General features: G+C 52.8%; 1 long non-coding RNA gene across 1 annotated transcript in view; it reads right to left on the bottom strand.

Annotated features, from left to right (window-relative positions):
- Nucleotides 1-4,562: 4,562 nt before the first annotated feature.
- Nucleotides 4,563-12,500, bottom strand: part of LOC138842408 (uncharacterized) — a 97,383-nt gene continuing 89,445 nt past the window's right edge. Inside the window, exon 4 of the long non-coding RNA XR_011376893.1 lies at nucleotides 4,563-4,657. This is a non-coding gene — a long non-coding RNA (uncharacterized lncRNA). The remainder of the gene's footprint in view (nucleotides 4,658-12,500) is intronic.

The following is a 12,500-nucleotide window of genomic DNA, read 5'->3' as shown; positions in this document are numbered from 1 at the left end:
ATTCACACAACCAAACCAAGAAGCTGGGGAAGAATGAATGAATCTCCTGGGTCAGGCCTCGGCAGTTCCGTCCCCCAGGTCCCCAAGTGGGACTGGCCAACTTTCAGAGTTATGGGGATTCGCTGAAATGATGTTACTGTGGTTTTCTCAAGGAGGAAGTAACTAGGCAGGAAAAGGCCAGCCTCTGGGAAAGGCAGCTTTGAAGGAGAAAGATCTGGTGGCCCAGGAAACTTCTCTGGGAAAGAGGGCCTGGAACGTTGCTGTTTTATCAAACGTGCCCCTCCCTGCCCTCTCCCCTGACCTCCCCTCCCTCGAGTGTCAGTAACTTGCTGTATGGATGCCAGCAACGCAGAACACCACCATCCCGATTCCCATGCCTGCTTCTGAATGCTTGTCCTGAGAGGTTTTCTATTTCCAGGGGTTTTATGTCATTGGCCAGGCCTAACCGTTTAGGAGAACAAAGGGGGTAATTAGTCTGCGGGTTTGGGCTGTGTAAACAACTGATTTCTCTAATTCAGGTCAAAAGCTGGACTTGCCAAAGACATACATTTTTACTGAAAATATGCATTTAGATTAGAAAATTTCACCCATCGGTATTTTTTCAACTCAACAGACGGGTCTCATTCTCCCTGGCTGCTGGTGCTTTTGCCTTCTCTGGGATTCCTTTTTCAGGATTGTTGAGCACCCCAGTGCTGTAGGGCCGGACTTTACAAGAAGCAGGCAGTGTCTGGTGTGGAGGCCTCTGCTGGAAACCTTCACTTTCCCGTGCAGCCTCCCTCCCTGCCGAGGAATCAGCAAGCCTGGGGGAACCGCTTTCCTTGCTGTGTTTACAAAGCACTAAATTGTCAGTCACTCATTCCCTTCCTCAAGCAGGAGCCTAATGGAGTTTTCTACTAGTCACTGAGATAGCAGTTATAACCCTGAAAGATCAAGAAAGCCAGAAGGGCCTAAAGTGAAGTGAGAGACAGGGGACGGACTTCTCCCACTTCAGAGGGAAATAGTTTGAATATCTCAGTCACTACCTCACGCACTTGTTTATTTTCCTTTCGAGAACGTTCCGAAGTGTTGTGTAGATGGAGCCCCATCCTCCCCCGCGCACGCGTTCTTTGTGCTGGGGCTGCTGGCTGACCCCTTCCCACCGTGGCGGGGAGGCTCGGGGTCTTGACCCCCCAGGGGCAGGCACCAAAGCTGGGGTGCCCAGAGCACCATACAGAAAGGGCCCTGTTTTCCCGGTGCTCAAATTACTCCTTGGAATCCAGGCTTCCAGGCAGACCCTTAACCCTCTCGGGGCCAGCGGGCTGCAGGGAGCCGTCCTGCTCTGAGCACATGCCTGTCCATCTCTGGGTGAGCCCAGACTGCCCTCTTCAGGCTCTGGGGCAGGAGAGGGACACTATTCCTGGTGGGGACACTGCTCCCCGGGCAGAGTCACAGGAGCAGCCCTGCCCCTGGGCCCCCTACAGCTCTATGATGAGCCCAGGGAAGACTCCTCTTGACTCCAGTGTGGATCAGTCTTCTAGAGAACGCCCTGAGACTCCAGGTGGCTGTAGGTGTTGCTGTGGCCAGACTGGAGGCAGTGGAAGCTGTGTTGGCAGGAAAAAGCAGCCGTGTTCAAAATACGGCCCACAGGCCTCCACATCAAAGTCACCAGGAAAATGCAGACTCTCCCTCAGCGTCACCAGCAGCCCCGCCACCTCCAGAATCAGGATCTTCCCAGGGATCGGGGTGGGGGGGGGCGGGTGACGGGGCTTCGACACAGGGCAGAGACCTAAAGGGTGTCTGCACCAGCCTCTGGGTCCCCGAAACAGGCTGCCCTCCTGGGCTCCCATGATAGTCTGAGCAGACTTTCTTCCAGGTGTAGGAATACCAGGTTCCCCGGGAGGGAACGCTGCCTGGAGGCTGCAGGGGACCTCTGAGGCGTGCCCTCCCGATGCGGCGGTCAGCAGGCTGTGCCTGCCTCCCCTCCGGAATCTGAAATCTTCTTGTGTGCGCTGGTGTTGTTTTCATCTCCATGCCCCTGGGTAGAATCCAAGAGAGAATTCGAAGCCCTCCAGAAATCCCTCGATAGCATGGACTTTGGTTACCCTGGCGATGGCCTTGGTCCCCCTGGCTGCCTGTTTGGCATTGGATCTGGCCCTATCTTGTTCGCATCCCCAGAGACACTGCCATGAACCTTCTCTGGAGGAAATTTACAGAGAGGCCTGAGAATCAGGGCTGCCTTTAGTGGAAGGAATTCCCTACCTCTGACTGCCAAATGAAGCCAGGGCCTCTTGGCCACCGGGGTAGCCCTTGAGACCCATCTCCTCAAGGAGACTTTCGAAAGGATGCTGGGACATTCTTCCTGTGTGAGCCTTTCCTCTGTGCCATGCCTGCAGAAGCAGGGAGCTGGGAGCCAAACCCTGGCCCTTCCTCTCATCCCGCGTGGTCTTCGGTCCATTACTCACCTTCTCTGAGCCAGAGATTTTCTTACCTGTAAAAGAGAAATAATAATAACAATAAAGATAATGTTCCTGCAGCTTTGAGATGATGTGAAACATGTCTGTCCCTCCCCCTCTCTGCCTATAGCATTCGCACCAGGCATCCAAGCCGGGAACTCAGGTTCTGGGACACTCAGGGAAATGGTACCAGGGAGCCATTCTAATTGCCTGCGTTTGACATCCAGTCTGTCACACCTGATATTTATTCCTGAGTCTGAGGGGAGCTAATTATTGTTTTGCGGGGAGGTGGTCTGGCTGCGCCGCGCGGCATGTGGGATCTTCGTTCCCCGACCAGGGATCGAACCCCTGCCTCCTGCAGTGGATGTGCAGAGTCTTAACCACTGGACTGCCAGGGAAGTCCCTGAGGGGAGATAATTACTGTTAGATTTTTAAAGCAACAGTGGCCCAGGCTGCTGACAATACCTCCCGTCAAGGCATATGCCCCACCAGGCTAGGGAGCGGATGATAACCAAAGCCGTCTTGCTTCTTGGATTTTCTCCTGAGCCCTGCCATGCTGGGGTGACTCTGCGCATAGTAAATATTTAAGCACGTGTCTTGTGTAACGGTCACCAATCTGGATGCAGAGGGAGCCATGGAGCAACACACTGTCACCTGCCTAAGCGTCCCGGCTTCGAGAGAGACGGTGTTGATGCCAATACCAGGAGTCTCTCGGCTACCAGCGGCTGATAGGTGGCAGAATTCTGTGGCCTGTTAATTGTCTTGGAAACAAATCCTCGAATTGGGAGAGAGAGAGAAAGGAACTGTAATTAAAGCTTCCCTTGGGCAAAATTTCCCAGTGATGGGAATTAACACATTTCTTGTGTGCCCGTTAAGCTCCAGGCTCTAAGCTGAGAACTTTACATATACAGATCTTCCTTGACGTACAGTGGGGTTACGTCCTAGTAAACCCATCATAAACTGAAAATATCTTGAGTCGGTAAATACACCTACCCCACAGAACCTCACAGCTTAGCCCAGCCTAACTTCAACGTGCTCAGAACACTTACATTAGCCTACGGCTGGGCAAAATCACCCAACGCAAAGCCTAGTTCACAATAAAGTGTTGAATATCTCGTGTCATGTATTGAATTCTGTACTGAAACTGAAAAACAGAGTCTGGGTCCAGAATGGTTGTAGGTGTATCAGCCGGTTACCTCTCGATCGCATGGCCGGCAGGGAGCTGTGCTCGCTGCCGCTGCCCAGCATCACCAGAGAGGCTCGGGCCACAGATCACTAGCCCAGGAAAAGATCCAAGTTCAAAATTTGAAGCGCTTGAAGGTTTCTACTGAATGCAGACTGCTTTTGCACAATCGTAAAGACGAAAAATCATAAGCCGAAACATCGTAAGTTGGGGACCGTCTGTATTGAATCTTTTAGTCCTTACAACAGCCAGAGAAGGGGCTCTTATTATCATCACCAAGAAATGAAGGCTCAGAGAGGTTAAACTGTCTGCTCACAGAACGAGGGGGCTAGGGGATGAGGCCAGAGTTGGGAGATCTGCTGATGGAGAGAGGGAATCAATGCTGCTCTTTTTAACCCTGCAGCCTCGTCAGTAACTTACCTTCAGAGACTTAGAGAGAAGTCCCGTGTTGGTCGGGACGCCTCCAGGTCTCTCCCAGGTCAATGCTAAGCCTCTGATGCCTCCTGGATGCCCACTGGGCAAATAGATTCTGTCTTATCTCAACGTATATATTTATTAAGACTCAAGAGAATGGAAAGACAGAGGCAAACGCAAATAGAACAATGCAGGATTAAGGGACTGGGCAGTGAACAGGACCAAGGAAGCCAAATCGTAAGAGACGTAGAGCCTGCTTCGCCCTCACCTTCCGTCACCCCGGCCCCTGTGCCTGCTCCCTCCTGAGCATCTTCTGCTCCCCACACAGACCTCAGGGTTCACCAGCCACAGCAGACCCTTCCAGCCTCTGTTCCCTGCCTCACTCACAGCCACATCTACGTCCACAGTTCCTTCTTACACAGCGTGGTGCCTGGGCTCCCTGGTCACCGCCGCCGAGGAGTACAGCCTGCTTGTTCCCTGCTGGTTGATACTCCTTTTGCGTGGCGTCGTAATCGCACAGTTACACATTTGTCCCCCTCTGTGAACTGCACGCTCTTCAGAGGGTGGATCTTGTGTTCGTCTATGCTCCGCGCGTATGTCGTCCAGGGCTTGGTGCCTGGAAGGCGCCCTGTAGATGCCGAATGGCAGAGGAATGAATGCATAGTGGCCTGGAAAGAGAAACTACATTTGCATTTCCAATCCATATTCTGTGACAGGAAGGGTCTGACCATTGCTTTTGTTGCAAACTTAATGCAGTACTTTCTCACTCAAAGATAGTCGCTATGATTTTCTTTCCTCAGGTGGTAAATAAGCTTACACTGTCTCATAGATATCTCCGAAGGAATAACCAGGAGCTAAATAATAACCTAATGTTCAAAAGATCATAGGAAAATGAGAATAAAATGACCTCTAGAATTCGAAGATAATTAAAAAAAAAAACCTGGAAAACTAAAGTTTAAAATCTTCAAGCAGGTATTTTAATAGATACTGGGACAATTCATTTCCCTTTTAAAGAATCACTTCAACTCCAAAATGTTTGTTGAATATCTCCCAAGTGCTTGATGCTATAAGGAAAATTATCAAGATCGCCTGCTTACAAAGCGCTTTGTACTTCGCAGCACACTTTCACAGAATTGCTTCTGAGTTTCCTCACTGTGGCTGGCAGAATCGTGCCCCCAAGATGCCCACGTCTTAATCCCTGGAAACTGTGAATAGGTGACCTCACGTGGTAAAAGGGACTTTGCAGCTGAGATGGAGGATTTTGAGATTGAGATTATCCTGGTTTATCCAGATGAACCCAGTGTCATCACCTAGGTCCTTATAGAATAAAGTCAAGGGGTCAGAGTCCGTCCTAAGAGATGAGGTGAGAGAAGCAGATGGTTGGAGTCATGTGGCCGTGAGCCGAGGAATACAGGCGGCCTCCAGAAGCTGAAAACGACATGGGAAGGATTCTCCCAAGAGCATCCAGGAGGACCGCAGCCCTGCCGACACCTTGACTTTAGACCTTTGACGTCCAGAACTATGAGGAAATGAATTTGTGTTGTTTCAAGCCACTGGGTTTGTGGTCATTTATGACAGGTAATTTAATACACGCATCTTTACAACGCCAATAACAATAGTCCGTACTTACCTCATAGGCTGTGCTGTTAGGTGAGACACATTACAAAGACACGGCCATTTAGTGACCTACTGTTACCAGAGAATTGTTATTTTGTTGTTATTTGGGAGATCTTATCCCGTGAGGTCAGCAGATCCACCTTATACTCATGAAATGAACCCGTATTAAGTCCTTACTAGACACCAGGTCGTGCAGTAACGCCAGGGACCCTAGAGGAATCCTGGGAGCTCCTGGCAGGAGGCGAGGCAGACACCTCAGCAAGGACAGCCAGCACGGGTGACAAGACCAGTTAGCAGTATCCCCAAGGTTGGAAGGGACCCAGAGGAAGGAGAGTGGGGCTAACTGGGAGGTTCCTCTCATGAGGAGAGCCTTGAACTCAAAAAGGCAGTCAGCAGAGACCACCAGGCAGCCCAAGGGAGGGAGCTGCAGGCAGGGGGAGCCAGGGAGCCCCCCGGGGCGGTGGGCGGCTGCCCAAGATCCCACAGCTGAGACCTAGACCTTCCGTCCCCCGCACTTTCTGCTGCTTTGGGACACTGCACGTATGACTCAGCTGCTGGCGGCCCTCAAGGAGTATATCGTCTACAAAGGGACAACCAGATGCATGCTGAGGGCACAGTTTAAATCAACCATAGAAGTCCCTGTTTGAGAGAGTTTAAAAGTAAATGGTGGGGGGCTTCCCTGGTGGCGCAGTGGTTGAGAGTCCGCCTGCCGATGCGGGGGACACGGGTTCGTGCCCCGGTCCGGGAAGATCCCACATGCCGCGGAGCGGCTGGGCCCGTGAGCCATGGCCGCTGAGCCTGCGCGTCCGGAGCCTGTGCTCCACAGCGGGAGAGGCCACAAGAGTGAAAGACCCGCGTACCGCAAAAAAAAAACCAAAAAAAAAAAAAAATGTAAATGGTGGGGAAATTCCACCAGAAAGATGTATAAGGACTGGACGCAGGGAAGAGTTCGAGAGGCAAGGGTGTGAGTCAGAACTGACGGGGGGATGGGGAGTAGATGGCTGGGGGCTGGGGGTGAAGGAGGAACCTTCTCAGTGTGGAGGCTGGCCCTCCCGGAGGCTGGAGGCTGGGCAAGTGTGGGGAGCAGCACAGCACAGAGACCCCCCAGCCTCTGGGGACGTGAGGATGACAGGCTGAGTGCAGGAGGTCCCATAGGGCCTGAAAGCTACTTCCAGCTAAGACTTTAGGCTGAGGGCATTTGGGAAGGCTTGCTGAAGGGTTTTTGAGTGACAGGATGAGATCAACGTGTTAGGGATACTTATGGGTCTGTCTGTAAGACAGGGACTTACCTTTCTGGTGCCTGCTCCGTTGTTATTTGTTGGACTGAATTAAGATTTGCAGGATGGATTGAAAGAATGGGGAAATCTGACATCTGATCTAAATCCCACGTGCTCACTCCTCATTGGAGGGGAAGCTAACGGTTGCCAGCCTCCATAAGGACCGCAAACCCTAGTAGTCACAAGAGGTTATAGTCATCTCCAGCTTATCTTTTCTTGTTGTTGCCTTTCATCTTTCCTCGTAAATACTAAATGTTTCACTAGGTGCAAAATGAAATAACACTTTTTATACTGAGTATCGGCTATTTATACCTGAGTGTAACTGAGTCTTGACCCAGTTATAAAACAGGAGCTTGAACGTGTTCGTTCAATGCCAGATTCTGATGGGAAGAAGCAAAGTCCTGCCTGTCTTCTGAGCCTTCGCTCGGGACGATCGCCGCCCAAGCCCACCCCACGTGTCGGGAGCTGCTGAAATGAATGGGTGCTCAGCTGCCAAAATGCGCCCCGACTTGTGCACCAGAAATAATAGTGACAATATGACGCTGATCACTAAGAGTCTGTTAACAAGTATAATAGCAAGAAATGCAACTTGAACTTGGACAGAAGGAAGCGCATCGGCTCCTAGACCCAAGAGACAGCAGGAGCAGCGCGGGGACCACGGGAGCAGGGATTCAAATTCCGACAGAACCTGCAGGCCGCTCTCGCCATATGCTGCTCTCCGCATTTTGGTTTCATTGTCACCAGAAGGTGGTGGACGCTTTTCTCCAGGAGATGGGGACCGTGACCACCAGCGGCCCCCAGGCTCTTCTCCCAAAAAGGAGCACCTCTTCCCCACCAGCTGTCATCCCGATGCATCTCAGGGAGGGGCTGGCTCAGACATCCTCCCCTCCAGGGGAGGCAGAGACCTAGAGAGGGACGGATGACAGCTTCCATTCGGGGACCAAAGGCAGCTCCATCAGAGAGGGGGGGACAGGCAGCAAGAGCAGGAAGGGGTCGTTCGGATCCAGGATGCAAACTTCAGTGTATACACAGCAGCTTGTGGGAAAGGAGGCCTGGGGGGGCTCTGTCATCTCCTAGATGTCGTCACCGGGGTGTCCAGGTCCTGTCCGGCTGCCTCTGATTCCTGCCAAGAGCCGCCACTTACCCTCCACTCCCCCGAGTCAGTGTTCCTCCCTCTGTGTTAGAAACTCAACCCACCCCCAACTCCTGCCGTGGAGGTGACAGCAGGCACAGCCATGAGAAAAAATGACAGAGACAAATATAGACCCAGCATTCTGGTTAGTCCAAGAATCCCGGAAACCTACAGCTTAAAAATGGCAGGTGTGGGTGAAATCAGATGCGGAAAGGATCAGTGGTACTTCAGGAGTTTGCAGACACCTCCCCTAAATGACTATGAGTTTGGCACCCATGGCAAAGGGTAAGTGATCAATCAAGTCACTGGTCTTTGCATTAAGCAGCGGTTTGAGCTTGAACGCGGACAATCCCACTTGTGGAGGAAAAGGCCTTGCCGAGGGGTAAGATGTCGATTTACTTTAGGGAGAGCACAGTTGTATCTGTGCATTCTGCATTCCACTGCTGTTACCACCAGTGCCCGCCCTGCTGTTTGCAATTGTTTTCAGTCCTCTGGCACCATTGATCCCTAATTGACCCCAGATTCCTGAGCGCCAGGAGCCTGCCCCGACTTGTGTCTGGCTGGCCCGCTGCGCACGTGTCCATTGGTGGCTTTCCACTGAGCTTAACCTGGAAGGCCACCCTCCGAGCGTGAGCCAGCCGAGCCCTCGGCCGGGAGGCCAGCCTTCTCCAGGCCTCAGCGACAACAGAACCTCCCTGTAGCTAAGACACAAATTTCCTCTTACGTGAAGCTATGCAACACACGGGCCTTAATTTCCTGGCTCTCCGGCCAATAGAAATTCCGTCTGAGCTTGATTATTGGATAGCTGTCTGGGCTGGTTGTGACCTAGAGAAATGTTGAACGTGGGTTGGCCGCACTCAGACAAACTCTGTCCCTTCACCCCAGGGCGCACCCTGAGCTTCAGCCAGCTGGCTTTCAAAGTCTCCCGTGGGTGAGCGGGTGCCTGGCTGGGCACAGCTCTCCCGCCTCTCCATCCCTGATGACAGGTGGCCCTCGTGTCATCTGGTGCACAGAGCAGAGTGGGTTCCTGCATTGAGAGCGCGCCCCGCACACGAAGGGCAAACTGGAGCTTCCTCTGCTCCCAGCTGGCTCTGCTGGAGTGGCCTGGGGCCTCAGGGCGTCATGTTTGCTGGGGACGGCAACCAGCGGTGTGCTCAAAGGTGCCTTGGCAGCCTGAAGGAGCCTGCATTTAAGCCCTGCACTGAAACAACAGAGGCTTGAGGCCCGTGGTTTATTGGGTGTTTCCAATAAAGACGCAGGGCCCAACGTTCCCTGGGGAATCCACACAGCACACATTCATCTGGCCACATCTGCACTTTTAAGATCTTAGGCAGATCCAGACTGGGGGCCCCCGTGCCCTTGCAAGCATCCTCCTGGTCTGTCTTTGAAATCAAAGCTAGATGGTCCGATCCAGACAGGAGGAGGTGTGGTACTGAACCTCAGCGAAGCATTAAACGCTCAGAGAGGAATGGCTCCTTGATTGTAGACAAAAGTTTGTTTTCCTCTTAAACCACGAACCTGGAATGTGCTCTCTGATGATGATTGCAGGATGAATCAGCACTCAGGTGATGGAAACCAGGCCCGCGCTCTGCTCACGGTATCCAGGCTGCGGGGCAGCTGCGGCCTAATGAGATCCAGCAGCCCTGCTCAGCTTTCCAGCGGGCGCTTGGGGGAAGGGTGTGCAGGCGCTGTTCTGAGGGGCTCCCTGCCCGGCTTGGGGGCTCAACACTCCCACTGCCTGACCCCAGGGCCCTGCAGGTGTGCACCAGGGTCAGCCACTCGCACACATGGACGCCTGGCTCAGGCGATAGGACGAGTGCAGTACCGAGGCCAGAGCTTTCCCAGCTCAAACCATGACCTGATCGTCTGAATCTCTCATCGTCACACTAACTGTGTCTGCAAAATGCAGGTAAAATGTGCTCCTTTTGCACCTGGTGGAAATGATGCCTTCATTCCATACAGAATGAAGTCCCAAGATAGCTCACCTACAACAACGTAAGATCGGGTGGCTAGAAAGTGAGGGGTGATGGACGTCCTGCCCTCTGCACCGAGCTCACCTGGTCATTGCACCGACCCCATTGTAACACAAGCCCACATTTTATGAGACTGAATTTGGGGGGCCCTGCTTAGGAATTTACTATATTTATTAGAACCCAAAGTATGCAGAGACAAAGGCAAAGCACGCAATACCACCCTCCACCTTCTGCCAGGGCCACTCCGGTGAGATGCTACCATCAAGGACGTTTCCACCCGAAAGGGCTCAGATTTGAAACGCCCGTGGTCATTGTCTCTAATCAGTGGTCCCCCAGGTAGAGGGTCAACAGGTGAAGGGGATGCACGTGGCCCTGGGGATGACATCTAGCCATCAGAGGTGCACAGGTGAGGGGTGGAAAGACGGCTCAGTGGAGAAGTCGAGGCAGAAGGCTCTTCTGGTCCTCACGGGAGAGTAGACCCAGACCTGGCCTTGTTAATAAGCTGCCTCATCGCACAGCTCCGGGAGGGAAATGTGGCCAGTGACGAATTCTCCGCCGTTTTAGATGGCAGGTGAGCAAAGCCACCAGGCCTAGCCGTTCCTTCCAGCCTCATCTTCCCCATCACCATTATTGGAGCCATTGGTCCTGAGACAAGGGGCAGCCTCGGGAGGCCGGACACCTTCTCATCACTAACCTTGCTTCCTGTCACTGTAGATGCCGTGCTTAAAGGAGCTCTGGCTCCTGAACGAGAAAGAAAAGTGCCTTCTCTGCAGCTTCAGCACAAAAGACGACCTTCAAGAGGAGACATCCAAGGCTTCCCTGCTGGCGCAGTGGTTGAGAGTCCACCTGGCGATGCAGGGGACACGGGTTCGTGCCCCGGTCTGGGAAGATCCCACATGCCGCAGAGCGGCTGGGCCCGTGAGCCATGGCCGCTGAGCCTGCGCGTCCGTAGCCTGTGCTCCGCAACGGGAGAGGCCACAACAGTGAGAGGCCCGCGTACCGCAAAAAAAAAATGAGGAGACATCCAGCTTTTCTGGGAAAGAAATCACAGTACAGTTTTGACCTGGCCACTCTCTTGGAGGAAGTTTGCTTCACTGTCCAGAGTGTTGACCTCTCCAGAGGGGCAGCCGTCTCCAGATGTGGCCACACGGCTGCTGTGGTCCTCCTGGAGACATCCTCGAGCAGACAAGTCAGCAAACTCAACCTCTTCCTCAAAAGCAGCATCTTCTCACAAACAGAATGTGAATTTCTCCCTGCCCCCTGGCTTCGCCCACAGGGAGTGCATGCCAGGATATACTAGAATGTTCCAGAGCTCCCTGGGATTCTGGAATGCCTATGCCCTCCAGCTAGGCAACCCAGCTCTCTGCTCCAGGCACCTGCAGGCTTCAGAATCTCCCCCTGCGTGTCCTTCCCCGACATGCACGAAACTCAAGCTCAGAGACTGGGTGTGTTTTGTGTGCGCAAGCTTCTGCGCTCAAATTTTCTTGCTACTCGCTACCTCCTCCCTGCACGGCACTTGCTTTCCTCTAACTTCTATCACAGTCCACAGTGGCTGTGTGCAAGGCAGGAGAGCCCCACCTGCGAGTCTGGTCAGCAACTGGAAGCAACTGCAAGTTATATGCATCTCCTTTACCTCCTCAACATTCTATAGAAAAGCTCGACACAGCTTGTACCACGTTATATGGTGACTGTTGCTCTGCCTTCGCCTGGAAAATATGAACTGTCATTTACTGAGCACATCCTACGTGTCAGTGTTTAACGTACATTACTACCAGACCCATAAGATAGGTATTCTATTTTCCCTATAACAGATGAGAAAACAAAGGATCCAAAAGGTGAAGTAACTTGTCTAAGATCACTCAGCTAAGCAGAGAGACCAAGCATCACCTGGGCAGGCCTGGCTTCGAAGCCAACCTTCTCTCTATGACCCCACCTGCCCGGCAGCGTCTTAGAAGCCTGAGGTCTGGGCTGAGTCTTTCCTTTCTGTCCTGGAGGTTTGCCCCGGGACTGAGGGGTTTCCTGGGATGAGGGACTCTGGGTGCTGAAACCGGGACAGTTGGTCACCCCACGTGGGAATGTGGATGCCTGGACATTACCGTGGCCTCAAGCATAGATGCCGGGCTGCGTGGACCAAGGGGAAAGATCACGGCCCACAAGACGCCCCCTGCAGGGCAGGGACCACAGTGTAAAGTTCTCCAACTTTTGAGAAAAGTTCCAGCGGGTCTCCAGGCCAGAATATAATAATCTTGATCATTTGGGGGTGCACACAGGACTTGCCAGTCAGTGGACAAGGTTTGCCAAACATTAGAGAAACATCCTGGGGGTTTTCTCTCTCTCTTTTTTTAACGAATCCAAGAAATCTAGATCTAGGTAAAAATTTTGACAGTATTCATGTATCCTTTGGACTCATCGCCCTCAAGTGCTCATCTCTGAGCAGGCTTCAGGGTCCACAGCCACCTGGAGCTTGACCGA

This window comes from Globicephala melas, chromosome 18 (genome assembly GCF_963455315.2).
Source record: "Globicephala melas chromosome 18, mGloMel1.2, whole genome shotgun sequence".
NCBI classification, from domain to species: Eukaryota; Metazoa; Chordata; class Mammalia; order Artiodactyla; family Delphinidae; genus Globicephala; species Globicephala melas.
This window is presented reverse-complemented; position numbering and strand designations above follow the sequence as displayed.